The sequence below is a fragment of the Suncus etruscus genome, chromosome 4, assembly GCF_024139225.1.
Source record: "Suncus etruscus isolate mSunEtr1 chromosome 4, mSunEtr1.pri.cur, whole genome shotgun sequence".
Classification (NCBI taxonomy): domain Eukaryota; kingdom Metazoa; phylum Chordata; class Mammalia; order Eulipotyphla; family Soricidae; genus Suncus; species Suncus etruscus.
This window is the reverse complement of record NC_064851.1, coordinates 165,062,476-165,076,270: the sequence shown is the minus strand read 5'-3', so window position 1 is coordinate 165,076,270 and position 13,795 is coordinate 165,062,476. Positions and strand designations below refer to the sequence as shown.

The 13,795-nt window shown below is 37.0% G+C and overlaps 1 non-coding gene across 1 annotated transcript; it reads left to right on the top strand.

Annotated features, from left to right (window-relative positions):
• Positions 1-4,421: 4,421 nt before the first annotated feature.
• On the top strand, positions 4,422-4,528 carry LOC126008481 (U6 spliceosomal RNA). The gene has a single exon (XR_007495809.1). It is a non-coding gene; the product is annotated as a U6 spliceosomal RNA (small nuclear RNA).
• The last annotated feature ends 9,267 nt before the right edge of the window (positions 4,529-13,795 follow it).

Below are 13,795 nucleotides of genomic sequence, written 5' to 3'. Positions count from 1 at the left end.
TGAGGCAGAGCCACATAAGGGATTTCGCTTACCGAATATTCACAATAAAAATCGCATTAGTAAGAAAAAAATTGCAAAAAATTACATTAAACATTTGCATACCCCGAACAGAACTGCTCAGGGTATGCGAATGTTTAATGCATGTTTTTTACTAATGCGATTTTTATTGCAATTATTCAATAAGTGAATAATCGCGAATACTGCAATATTTGAAGGCCGGCTGCAAATTTGAAGGAGGGCTGCAAACGGTCTGTGGGCCACGAGTTTGAGATCCCTGCTATAGAGGCTTTTATATAAGTGGAGGGAAAATGAGATCCAGCAATTCTTATGTGTCATTATTTTTTATGGCAAAGATGATGAGATAAATCATACTTGATCTTAGCCAAAAGGCCGAGAAGCAATGATGAGATAAATCAGTTTGGATATTCATAAGACAAAAAACCTCTTAGGTGCTAAAATTCATGGATTAGAGACACACATTTTAAGAATTAATTTTAACCCAAATATGGGAAAGTTAAAAAACATAAAATATATATAAATATGAAAGAGCAACTTTTTCTAAAATACACATTGACATTACTTATGCTTTATGTGTTTCAGTATATGCATTACCACTGTAAATAAATGAATTATAATAACCAGTGTCAAGTAAAAGCTAACAATTTACCTTGGAAAAGGATCAGTAACAATGATTGAGTAAAACTTTGACTATTTCTTCATTTTTCCTATTTACAATTAAAAGCTTATATACATAGTTTTATTTATCTTTTTAAATAAAATTGATAACATATTACTATATTTAAAGTTTCTTTCAATATTTATAGTTAGAAGAACTAATGAATAAAAGTAGGTAGAAACATAACAACAGAGATAAAAATCTGAAAAATGGGAGACTGAAATCTAATTTGGGCCTACAACTTTTTATTTTTAGAGACTGTAATTAAGTTTCCCCAGATTTGCAGTAAGATCCAATCTTACTAGAAGCCCGAGTCTTCCCGTGAAAGGTACTATGGTCTGCTCATGTTATCTGATCATTTTAAGTTTAAATGAAAATAAAAGAACAAAAGCATAAAGTTGTTACATAGTAAATCCAAGAATAGAAAATATTTAGAAAATATAAGATTCTAGAGAAGACAAGTCACTTCATCAGAATTTAGTACTAGAAGTCATTAGAGTAAGCAAAATTAGGTATTTAGTGTATGGGGGCTAATTAGCAATGCAGAAATGCTAATGTGCAAGATGTTTAAGAAAGGTTACCAGAGCAGACCATTTATAAAGAAAAAATATATATAAAAGAAGTTAATCAGTGAGCAACAATTCACTTTTGTTGTTGTTTTTGGGCCACACCTCGTGATGCTCAGGAATTACTCCTGGCTATGTGCTCAGAAATTGCTCCTGGCTTGGGGGACTATATGAGATGTCAGGTATCTAATCCTGGTCAGTCCTGAATTAGCCATATAAAAGGCAAAAACCCTATTGCTGTGCTATTGCTCTGGTCCCCAGTCCACTTATTTTAATAATGGGATAAATGTTCTCTTCTAAAAAAATTGGGGATATGAGAGGAAATGATTCATGCTAAATTAGTGTATGGAGAAATGGGAACAGAAATAATACAGCAAAATTTAGAATGGCTTTGGTGGGTGGGCAGAAAATAAGCAGCATTATTTAAACCATGCTTTAATCCTACATTCTACCCTCAGTCCTAATTATTTAAAGATGTTTTAATTTGTGACACAACTTCTCTCAACATACCCTTTCATGAATGGAAGGATTCTTCTGTTACCTCACAAATGCCTTCAATATAAGTTTCTATTAAATTTAAATGATTCAATCAATGAACACCATACATATCAAGCTTTTGTTATATGCATGGTAATTTTACTAAATGGTCTATTCTAAACTACCTTCTGTCCCTGTTTCCATGAGGCAGGTTTCATGATGGCACAGAAAGTTATCAGAATGAGACAACTTGTTCAAGTTCACTGGTGTAGTTGGTTGAAGGGATGGGTGTGAGGCATAATTTAAGTTTCTAAGTCAATTTAGGTTAGGGATATTTATTACACAGAATGAGTGGGAGCTCCTAAGGGAAAGAGGAGGATAGAATAGAAGAAAGCACAAGATGTGTGATTAGTCAAGACCATTTTTATTTAGAGAATCATCTGGTTAAACAATTCATTTTTTAAAAATGCAAAAGAATATTTGATTTAACAAACAAGAAGAAACTTAAATAAGGAAATTATATCTCCTATTATCACTAAATAAGCAATATATCTTGCTTGTTAATATCACACATGAGCTTTCAGAATGGACACTCTTTTTTGTTTTCTATTCTTTTTTTAATTTTTATTGTGGCCAAAGTGAATTACAATTTTTTACAGTAATATTAAAGGTACATAGTGACAATGAATCAGGGGCATTTCCACCACCAGTGATATCCTTTCTCCACTCCTGTTCCCTGCATGCATCCCATATCTTCCTCCTTTCCCCCCAGAATACTGGTATAAAGTCCCCAATTGTACAGCTTCCTGTGGATTGGGTACATACAGATTCTGTTGTCTTTTACTTTGGGTTTGATGTCCAGGTAGGATCATTTTTTTCTTTCCACTAAATATTCATGCGAGTGTCTGAACCTAGTATCATTTACACCCCCCCCTCAATTTATGAGGCTGAAGAAGATGATTTATGCAATGTGGTTCTGTTGGATATATAAAACAATAAAAAGGGAAAGAAGAGTTTTTCTAGGTATTGTAAGTATCAATTAAGAAGATCATAGAAAAAAAGAAGAAAAAGGTAACAAAACAAAAAAAAATAACAGACAAAAAACAACAAAGTGATAATAAGAAAAATACAATAAAAAAGAACCAAAAACACAAACAAAAACAGAACAAACAAAAAACCAAAGCCAGCAGCTACGAAAAAGACAAAAAAAAAAAAAAAAAAAACAACAACCAAAAACGACAATGAAAATGAACAAAGAAACAGTCAAACTACAGAGGCAGGGGCTGTACTCAGAAGACTCCACAAGCCAGGACTTCTGGGTGTCTTCTACTGGTATGTTGGGAGCTCTGGGCAGGACAGCTAGCCATAGGCCCCCTGGGCTGACCACTTAGTCCAGGGGACTGAGATCCCCACACGCCAGACTGGTCTTCAGGGCCAGGTCTGATAAATGGGGTCCTGGGGGAGAGAGGGGATAGAAATCCCTCCCCTATGCATACACAAACTACAGAGGCAGGGGCTGCACTCTGAAGACTCCACATGCCAGGACTTCTGGGTGTCTTCTACTGGTATGTTGGGGTCTCTGGGCAGGACAACTAGCCATAGGCACTCTGGGCTGACCACTTAGTCCAGGGGACTGAGATCCCCCCACACCAGACTGTTCTTCAGGGCCAGGTCTGATAAATCAGGCCCTGGGAGGAGGATTGGGGAAACAAACACCTATCGTATGCATACTGGACCCCATTCAGGGTCTTTTCTTACTATTATTCATTTTAAAAAGCATATATACTTCTTAACTTACCCAAAATGTTCTTAATTCTTGATTGTTTCTAGGAAAAAATGGAAAGCCCTAGATTTGGAGGATAACGTTCAAATAGGTCTCTAAAATTAGTGTATATGTAGACGTGACTTCCTATACAGTGGTCCTCTCTGACTGCCAAGCCTAATCCATAAACAATTTATCTATACAATGTATATAGCCCCTTTGATATATTGCCACTCCTCCACACCAGAGCCCCTTCTACTCCCTCACCTCCCAATCCGGATTCATTATCTTCCCCTTAATTAACCCTCTTTACCCTTAGTTCGTAACTTGTTAGGCACCAAGACCAACCTCCTGCACCAACAGATTCTGCCCTTTCGCACACCCCTACAAACCTCATTATTACTCCTTAAGTCTCTCACCCCAACTATCAGTACCCCACATTTACTCTTTTTAACTTCAGTACTGCACAGTCCTAATCACAGACCAAAGTCCTGCATTGGATTTAACAATGTCCAACTGTTTCAAAAGACATAAAATGAACACATATATATTTAGAATATTTTAACTATATTTTTGACAGCTATAACTTTTACTAAATATTCTTTTACAGTGAGGATTCTATCCACTTTTTATATTTTCTTCTCTTTGTGAGCTGTCAATAAGGAATTTAGGTGAAAGAGTCCCTCAGTTTAATGCTTATGATTGAACAATGCCATGGGAATTGTTGGACTTGTTCTTACAGCCCCCATATGCACCAATAATGCCACATGGCATAGTTTCTTGTTTGCATAGGCACATTAAAATGGAAAAATACTATACATATAAATAAGTTCTAATCTAATAGAGATTCGAACACAAAAATCTTGTAATGCAATGGGACCTTACACCCTGAACATTAATATAATGACCTGGCACAGGCCTCAGAAGAATGGGCATCCTCGGGCTCGCTTCGGCAGCACATATACTAAAATTGGAATGATACAGAGAAGATTAGCATGGCCCCTGCGCAAGGATGACATGCAAATTCGTGAAGCGTTCCATATTAAAAAAAAAAAAAAGAATGGGCATCCTCCATTCACCCCTGAACCAGGAAGCTATCTACAAAACATCCAAGTTTTTAATAACAACACCTAAAAGCAATCCTCTACCAGGGAAGACCCTACCACTGCACTGACATCGAACTGCTCAAAAGAGACTTTCCTTAACACTAAGAAGACTTGACAACAACAACGACCTTATTACAGGAGACTGCTCTCTGCATTGCCCTTTAATTGTGAGGTGAAACGAGAGGATGCTCCGCACCACCCTGACTGCAATGTAGGATATGCAGATTCCAGAATCATCAATACAGAAATATGATACCAACAACAGAGACTGTGTGAAAAATAAAAGTTTTATGGCACTACAGACAATGAGTTGGATTGGACAAACTAGTTTGCCTAGAGTCTAGAGTTGGTCTTATGTCAGGGAACTTCAGGGGTAGGGTCTTCTTGTATTTAGGCCAAGGCTTTTCCTTTCCATATCCCTCATATTTTGGTGGGCCTATGCAAACAATAATTGCCACTCTAACACCATTTTTACTGTGCTCCTTTGACTCTAATCCTTACAAAAAACAACCCACTTTAATCTTTTGAGGTTAACTTAAACTAATATGCATGTGCATAGAAATGTAAAAACGTACTTTGCCTACAATGTTTAAGGAGTTATGTAAGTTTTATGGCAATAGATTGCTTTGTGTGCTGCTAAGAAATATTATGCATTACAATCTGGGGCTTGAGGGACAAAGTAATTGTACATGGGTTCTGTTTTATTTTTCTTAATGTTCTTTGGCTGAAAGTTCAACGTTCAGATATCAGCAAGGGGATTTCTGAGAATTTTGTTTATGGGTGATTGTCCTTCCACTGTAACTTTACCTTGTCCTCTTTCTTTGTATCTTTGTTCTCATAATTAAAAATAAAAAATAAAAAATAAACAACCATCAACTACATAAAAAGTTTTGTCCCTCCTCCTCTTCCTCTTCCCCCTCTCCTCCTTCTCCTTCCTCTCCTCCTCCTCCCCCTCCTCCTCTCTTCTTCTTCTTCTTCTTCTTCTTCTTCTTCTTCTTCTTCTTCTTCTTCTTCTTCTTCTTCTTCTTCTTCTTCTTCTTCTTCTCTTTGCAAAGGCATTGTAAGTATTGGGGAAGTTAGAAAAGGAATTTCCCTGGGCCTATGAGATTTTGTGTTTCTCTGCCCTTGAAGAATGCTGTCATGAAAAACACTACAGGCCCTGTACACCCTCTTTTTCTCTCCCCAAGGTGTTTTTATGATGCCAGGCATCTTTTCACTCAGTTGTGCACCATATAATCAGGCCTCTCTAGCTCAATATCTTGGCATTTACACAGGTCATAGGATGAAGCCTAGAAATAGTCTTCCCTTATGGTCCTAGAAGTTGCTGTTCCATCACTGTTGTTGTAATCAGAGTTTTATAATTGGTGGTCTCAGTTCTCTGCACAGATCCTAGGGTAAAGCCTGGAATAAAGTTTTAAAATTATGAAGTTGTATTACATCTCAGCTGTCACAGTCAGAACTCTGGGATTGGAGATCTTGGGTTTTGTATAGATTCTAGGCCAAAGACAAGGCTAGGGTGTCTTTTATTGGTCCCAGGATAAGTTCTTCCCAATATTGGCTGTAAATGTCAGTCTTCAGTAGTTTGTAATCTTGGACTTTGCATAGTCCAAAGGATGACGTGTCTTCTGATTTGATCTTACCATTAGGATGTACTGCACTTAAAGTTATTGCCATTTTCTCTTTGTCAGGATGTCATATAAAAACTGGTGAAAGTTGATGCTAGAGAGGTATTAAGAATTTCCCAGGGATGTTTGTTTCCTGGTGCTGTTGCAGTGGAACTGTGTTGGTTCTATGTCTGAGGTCTAAGTCTCAGGATTGGATGGTCGCTGCCAAGTAACATGGAGTCTAAGTTATGTCCACATGACACATGTTCAGGGTAGGAGGCACCCTTGTATTATAAAATGGATAGGTTCTTCTCTAGATAAGAGCTTGTTTTTATACTTAAAATTTCCCCCCTTTTTTTAGTTTGCCTTTGCAAAAAGGAATGATGCCATATAATATTGCTGGTGCATTTTGGGTAGAATGTCAGGCTACAGAATCTTTGTGCCCTGGTTTTGACCTGAGCTTATCCCAGGCAAGACTTTTTCTTGTGTGTGTTCATACCCAGCAGAGCCAAAAAAGATGAAGTTTAAGAGAAAAAATATCTATGAATATATACTAAAAGAAATAAATAAAAGGAATTCATAAAAGGAATTTAAAAAAGAAGGTGTTTAAGGTGATACCTTACATTTGGGAATATACAGACTAGGAGGGATTGTTATAGAGGTATTAAATATATAAAGGAAATATAGGCTTTCCCATTAAGTCTTTTGAGATATTCTTGTGGGGGTTGAAATCCATGGCCCATTTTCATCACACATTGTGGTCTTTTTGAGTTTGAGAAGTGATTTGCAGCCAAAAGTAATCAGATAGTGTTATTTGGCTGGGGGTCCTTCTGGAGATTAAATTTTAACATGCAAAAGACCACATTTGGGAGGGTCATATGAAGTGCCACAAAGATTTAGTCCGTAGAAGTCTTGGTTGTAATTTCTTGCCAAGGCAAGAGATGTGGGTTGAGAGAGTATTATTTTGCTTTGGGAGCTGGGTGATGGTTTATTGGGCAGGAGCTTGGTATCGTAGGGGCTAGAGAGATAGCATGGAGGTAAGGCATTTGCCTTTCATGCAGAAGGAAAGTAGTTCAATCCTGGCATCCCATATGATCCCCTGAGCCTGCCAGAAGTGATTTCTGAGCATAGAGCCAGGAGTAACCCCAGAGTGCTGCCGGGTGTGACTCAAAAACCACAAAAAAAAAAAAAGAAAAGAAAAGAAAGAAAAACAGAAAAAAAAGAAAAAAACTGAGGGTAAAGAGAGTAAAATAAAAACGGATAACAGATCAAAATTGGGGGATGAGAGAATAGAAGGATTTCTGAAGGGAGGAGGATGGATAATAGAAAAAAAATAGCTAAATACACCTTGGCCATGAGTTGTTTACCTTTTGGTTTGGTAATCAGAAAGGATTCCTCTGTCCCCCTAAAGACAAACATTTAGTGATCAATTCCTAGATTGTTATTGGAGGCCTGACCCTCATACGCTGGGGTGAGCTCTTAAGAAATAATTGAGATAAGAAAAGTAAGAATTTGGCTTATATACAGATTAGGAAAGAAGGGGAAAACAAAGGATATGAGAGAATAAAAAAACGAATAAGTAAATACTTAAAAATAAGTTTAAAAAGACTGAGCTGGTGCGTTGGTGTTGGAGGGTTTTCCACTGTCAAGGCTGTTCCTCACTGATGGGGTGGGCTTTGCTAAATAAGGTGTTTCAGGGTTACAGAGTGACTGGAGCTTTAAATTATAAACAGTTTTTTTGCATCTAGGGTATTATGCAGTGTTGTAATGAGGACTATAAGATGTGACTACCCTTAATAGTATCGTTCGATGAATCTTAAGTATAGAGGTACTTTTCCTAAGGTGAGACTGACAGCGAGGGCATTATTAAACATAGATTAAATTGATGAAGAAGAGTAAAGGAGACAGGGAAAGAAGTAGAGGGAAAAAGAGAAGAGAGAGAAAGATGAAAATAAAAAGGAATTAGTAATTTGCAAAAACATGATTCATGATTGGGACCTTTAACATAGATCTGTGGTGAGCCATTGACTGTTCCAGTGGTCTGAATGATCATATGCTTTGTGTCTTAATAGAAGACATAAACAAAAGGAAGTGGTTAAATTAGAGTATTTTATCTAGACATTGTCATAATGAGCACTGTATACAGTATCCAGTATGATTGAATATCGAGGTTTAAAATTAGGGTGTCCAATATAGGGCCCTCCACCCCCAGAAAGCAGAATACACATTCTTCTCAAGTCCACATGGAACCTTCTCCAGAATAGACCATGCCTTATGATACAAATCTAACCTGCATAAAATCAAAAAGGTAAAGATCATTAGAAGCACCCTGTCAGATCACTATGCAACAAAAGTCAAAATTGACTGTAAAAAGAAACAATGGAGAAAATCCAACACCTGGAGATTAAACAACATGCTGCTCAAAAACAGCTGGATCAAAGGAAGAAATAAAAAGATTCCTTAAGACAAACAACAATGAAGAAACAACTTGTCAAAACTTGTGGGACACAGCAAAAGCAGTAATCAGGGGGAAACTCATAGCAATACAATCCTATGTCAGGAAAGAGGAAAACGACAAAATTACCAGCTTAAAGGACCATCTTAAGGAGCTGGAACAATAGCAACAAAGAAACCCAAACACAACCAGAAAACTCTAAATAATAAAAACCAGAGCAGAAATAAGCAACATAGAAACTAAGAAAGCAGTACAGAAAATCAATGAGACCAGGAGTTGGTTTTTTGAAAGAATAAAAAAGACAGACAAACCACTGGCAAGACTCACCAAAAAAAGAGGGAAAACACCCAAATAAGCAATAGAAATCAGACAAGAGAAGGGAATCAAAGGAATTCAAATAGGGAAAGAGGAATTAAAACTATCTCTTTTGCAGATGACATGACTATCCCTTCACCACGCAATCCCATCCAGATTCCCCACATTAAAACTCTTCACTCTCAGTTCCTATTCCATTAGGCATCAAGAATGACCTCCTACCCCAGCGAACCAGTACCCAGCACCCAAGTGAAGGGACAACCAGTCAAACCCACACCTCGCCCCCTACAAAAAAAGGCAACCCACTCCCCTGCTGACCCATGCTGCGTGGTCCTCCTTACCAACCCTTCCTAACGTGGACTGTTACTTGAAACCGGACTTAGCTTTACAAGTATCCCCAATGCATGAACTCTTCTCAAGTCCTCCCTGCTGCAAATCTTTTGCCAATCTCAAGAAGGTCAGGTTGTGTGATGAAAAGGTGCCGGGGAACCCAAACACCACAAGAAAATCTCAAAAGACAATGGGGAACCTATACTACCATCATAAGTATAAGACCTGTATTACACTAACTCTTTACCTGCTTTTCCCCAAATATAAGATACTTTCTTGCATCACCTTGTTTCTTTAATTTTTTACTTCATTTCTTAAAAATCTTTTTTCTTGTCATATATATACGTGAGCACATATTTTTTATTTCTATTTTTTATCTTTTTTGGGTGTGTGACATGTTTTTGTTTTCTTCTCTCTTCACCCTCAAATGATCGGCAATATAATGTAGCACCATTTCACCCTGCAAAGGCACACTAAAAAAAAGGGAAATCTTACGTATAAAAATGAGCTCTTACTTATTAGGGATAAGAACTCATACTCATTTTCAATAAAGGGGTATCTCCCACCTTGAAAATATGTCACGTGGACCCAACTTAGACCCCAGGTGATTAGACACCAGCCGTCCAGCCTTGAACACTGGACCACAGACATAGAAATGACACACTTCTTCACAACAGCCACAAGAAAAAATTCCCAACTGGGACATTTTTAATAGTGCTCGGACACCAAAAAGTGCCAACCCTAACATGATACCCTGACAACGAGGAAAATGGGAACAACTTGACCTAAGAGCAAGTTATCCTACCTCACCAGTGAACGATAAGATAAAATCAGAAGACTTGTCACCCTTTGGTCTGTCCAAATGCCAAGATCGCGATTTACAGATGACTGGCTGAAAGACCATGGCCAGACTGTTTTATCCTGGGACCAATAAAAAAGCCCTAGTCTAGGGTGTGTGCTACGACCTGCATAACAATTATGATCCCTAGTTCCAGAGGTCTGTCCGAGAGTATTGCAATGGAAGGGGACCTCTGGAAACATAACGGAAGACGCTATCCCAAGCCCCTTCCTAGGATCAGCGCAAAGACCAGGACCGCCAACCACAGAAGATGGATTAAAATGACACTGAGGGAACAGAACTTCTATATTCACAGAGAAAGACATAACCATAAGTTCAACTCCTTGACTCATGCAGATACCGAGACCTCTAGATACAGAGGTCTGACGTTATCACCCAGGATGGAGCAGAAGTCTTCCATACACCACAAAATCACCAAGGGGAGAGTAAATGAACCTGAAAGGAGTCTATAGTTAATTCCATGACAATATACTTCAAGGGTGGAGAAACCCTGTATCTCTTAGGCAAAGGAAATTCATTTTCGAATGACCCCATTATTTACTGTGCATCAGCAAGAAGGGACAAAAGCATATAACTATTTTTTATTATTATTATTTACTCATCTATTTTTGTTGATTTCATTGTTGTGGTTTGGCTATTGAAGTGGATGTCTCCATTTATATTTATTTATTTGTTTATTTTCTTCTTTTCTTTTCTTATGTGCTCTGCCACATTTTTTTTTATCTCAATACCATGGCTTTTATATGGTGCTTACCCTTTTGTTTAGTTTAGTTTTGTTTGTTTTAGGAATGCTCACTGGATATTTTATTTGACAGTTCTTTATGTACTGTTGTGGTGTTTCACCTTCTTTTTCCCCTTTGTCTCTCAAACCAAGAATGAAAGCCTCTAGAAGGACTCGCTCAGTTCCGGAGTATCTGATTCTTTTTTTCTTTTTTTCCTTTAGGTTATTACCTTTCTGTTCTTCAAACAAAACCGCATAACTTGAACTATCTAGTCCCGCCTCCCAATTGGGGGGATATTAGGGAGGTACCAAGACCAAATAGGTGTAAGACCACTAAGTAGTAAGCTAGGCACAGAAGGGACCACTTATTCTAGCAGCCTCAGGGGTAAGGGAAGAGGTTATGGGAAGAAGTACGGGAACGGAGGTGGAGGAGGACAATTCGGTGATGGGAATTCCCCTGATTTTATGTTAATATGTACCGAAAATATTATTGTCAATGATATGTAAGCCACTAGGATTAAAATTAAAATTATATTTAATAAAAAAAAAATTAGGGTGTCCATTCTTTGTTTCCAGGAACCACTGTGGACAAAGAAGCTGAAGGGTTATTTCATACCTCGTAAAATTAAGGCATTAAAACCTATTGTTAGTATTCACTATAGTGGATTTTCCAGGGTTCCAATCATATTTTGCACTTGGTTCTGTGAATAAATACAATGGAAATTATTATAGAACTTTGTAGTTAAAGGTTGATCATGTACCTGTTCATTCTAAACAACTGTTTCCATCATTGTTGGTCTCTGTTTTAATGGATATTTGTGATTTTTTGTTGTCCCTCTACCACTTTACTTAAATACTTCTCTATATGCTGGCATCTACAGTGTTCAGAGTTTTTACATTTTTGACCCTTGTATCTGTTAATGGAATACTGTATATAAATTTGGCATATAGTCTAAATACCTCAAAGAATTGCTATCATTCTGTATTTATTCTTCTTTTGTCTTGTATCATTTAACATGATATTTTGTAGATCCATTATGTTGCTGAAAAATCTACGATTGTATTATTTTTAACTTCTATATAGATTTGCATCGTGTATAAATACCACATCTTCATGATCCACTCACCTGTTGTTGGGCATTGACATTGGTTCCAAATTTTGGCTATTGTGCTGATTGCTGCGATAAATAGTGGAGTGTATATATACTTTGGGATGAATATCCTTCTGATTTACAGATAGATACTCAGCAGTGCGATTACTGGGTCATATGGCAGCTTAATTCTGAGTTTACTAAGCACTCTCCATATTGTTTTACATAGGGATTGGACCAGGGAGCATTCCTACCAGCAGTGGATGAAAGTTCCTTTCTTACCACATCCCTGCAAACCATTATTTTTGATGTGTACCATCCTCACTGGTGTAAGGTGGTACCTCATTGTTGTCTTGATTTGGATTTTTCTAATGATAAGTAGTGGTGAACATGTTTTCATGTATCTCTTGTCCATCTGTTTGTCTTCCTTGGAAAAGTGTCTATTTATTTCTTCTCCCATTTTCTATGGCTTTATTAGGTTTTGTGAAGCTCATCTTTCTGAGGACTTTGTATATTCTAAATATCAACACTTTATCTGATGTTTTGATTGTGAAAATGTTTTGCTAATCTTCTAGTTTTAGCCAGTGTTTCTTTCAGAAATTTCTTGCAGAAATATTTCAGATTGATGTAGTCTCATTTATTTATGATTGATGCTATTATTCTTGCCATTGGCAATATATCACCAAAGACATTTTTGAGGTATAAGTTTTGAAGTGTTCTTCCTAGTTTTTTTTCTCAATAAACTTTATAAATTCAGGTATGATATAAAGGTCTTTAATTCAGTTTGAGTTGATTTTTGGGTAGGGTGTGAGTTATGGATCAATCTTTAGTTTCTTACAGGTGGTTATCCAGCTGTACCAACACCATTTGTTGAAGAGATTGTCTTTGCTCCATTTCAGGTTCTTGGATACTTTGTGGGAATATCTCTGTTACAACCCACTGGTCTGATATTCTGTCTTTATTCTAGTATCATGCTATTTTGATGTCTACAGCTTTATAATAAAGCTTCATTTAGCTAAAGAAATGCCACACAGTTTCTTGTTTTACAGTATAGATTTGGCTAACTTAAGTCTTTTTTGGTTCCAGATGAACTTTACAATTGATTGTTCTAATTCCTTAAAAATGATGTCTGGATTTAAATAGGGATTGCACTGAATATATATAGTAATTTAGGTAAGATAATCATTTTTATTATGTTGACTCTTCCTACCCATGAGCAGGGGATGTTCTACAATTTTCTTATGTCCTCTTCAATTTCTTTCTGCAGTGTCTTGAAGTTTTTATGGTATAGATTTTTTAGTTCTCTTGTCAGGTTGATTCCTAGATACTTGATATTTTTAGATACTATTTTAAATGGGATAGACTTCTTAATATCTTTCTCCTCAACTTCATTATTTGTATAAAGAAATGCTATTGTCTTTTTTATATTGATTTTGTAGCCAGCCACATTGCTGTAATTGCTTGTTGTTTGTAGGAGTTTCCCTGTGGGCTCTTTAAGGTTTTCTATGTATATAATCATATCATCTGCAAAAAGAGATAGTTTGATTTCCTCTTTCCCTATCTGGATTTCTTGGATTCCCTTCTCTTGTATGATTTCAATTTCTGGGACTTCTAAAACTGTGTTGATTAAGTGGAGAAGGAAGGCAGCCTTGCCTAGTTCCTGTCCTTAGTGGAAATGCTTTCAGTTTTCCACCATTAAGGATAATGTTGGTTGTGGGCTTTTTATATATAGCTGTAACTATCTTGAGAAAGGTTCTTTCCATCCCTATTTTGCTGAGTGTTTTCAGTTTGGATTTTGCCAAATGCCTTCTCTACATCAATTGATATAATGCG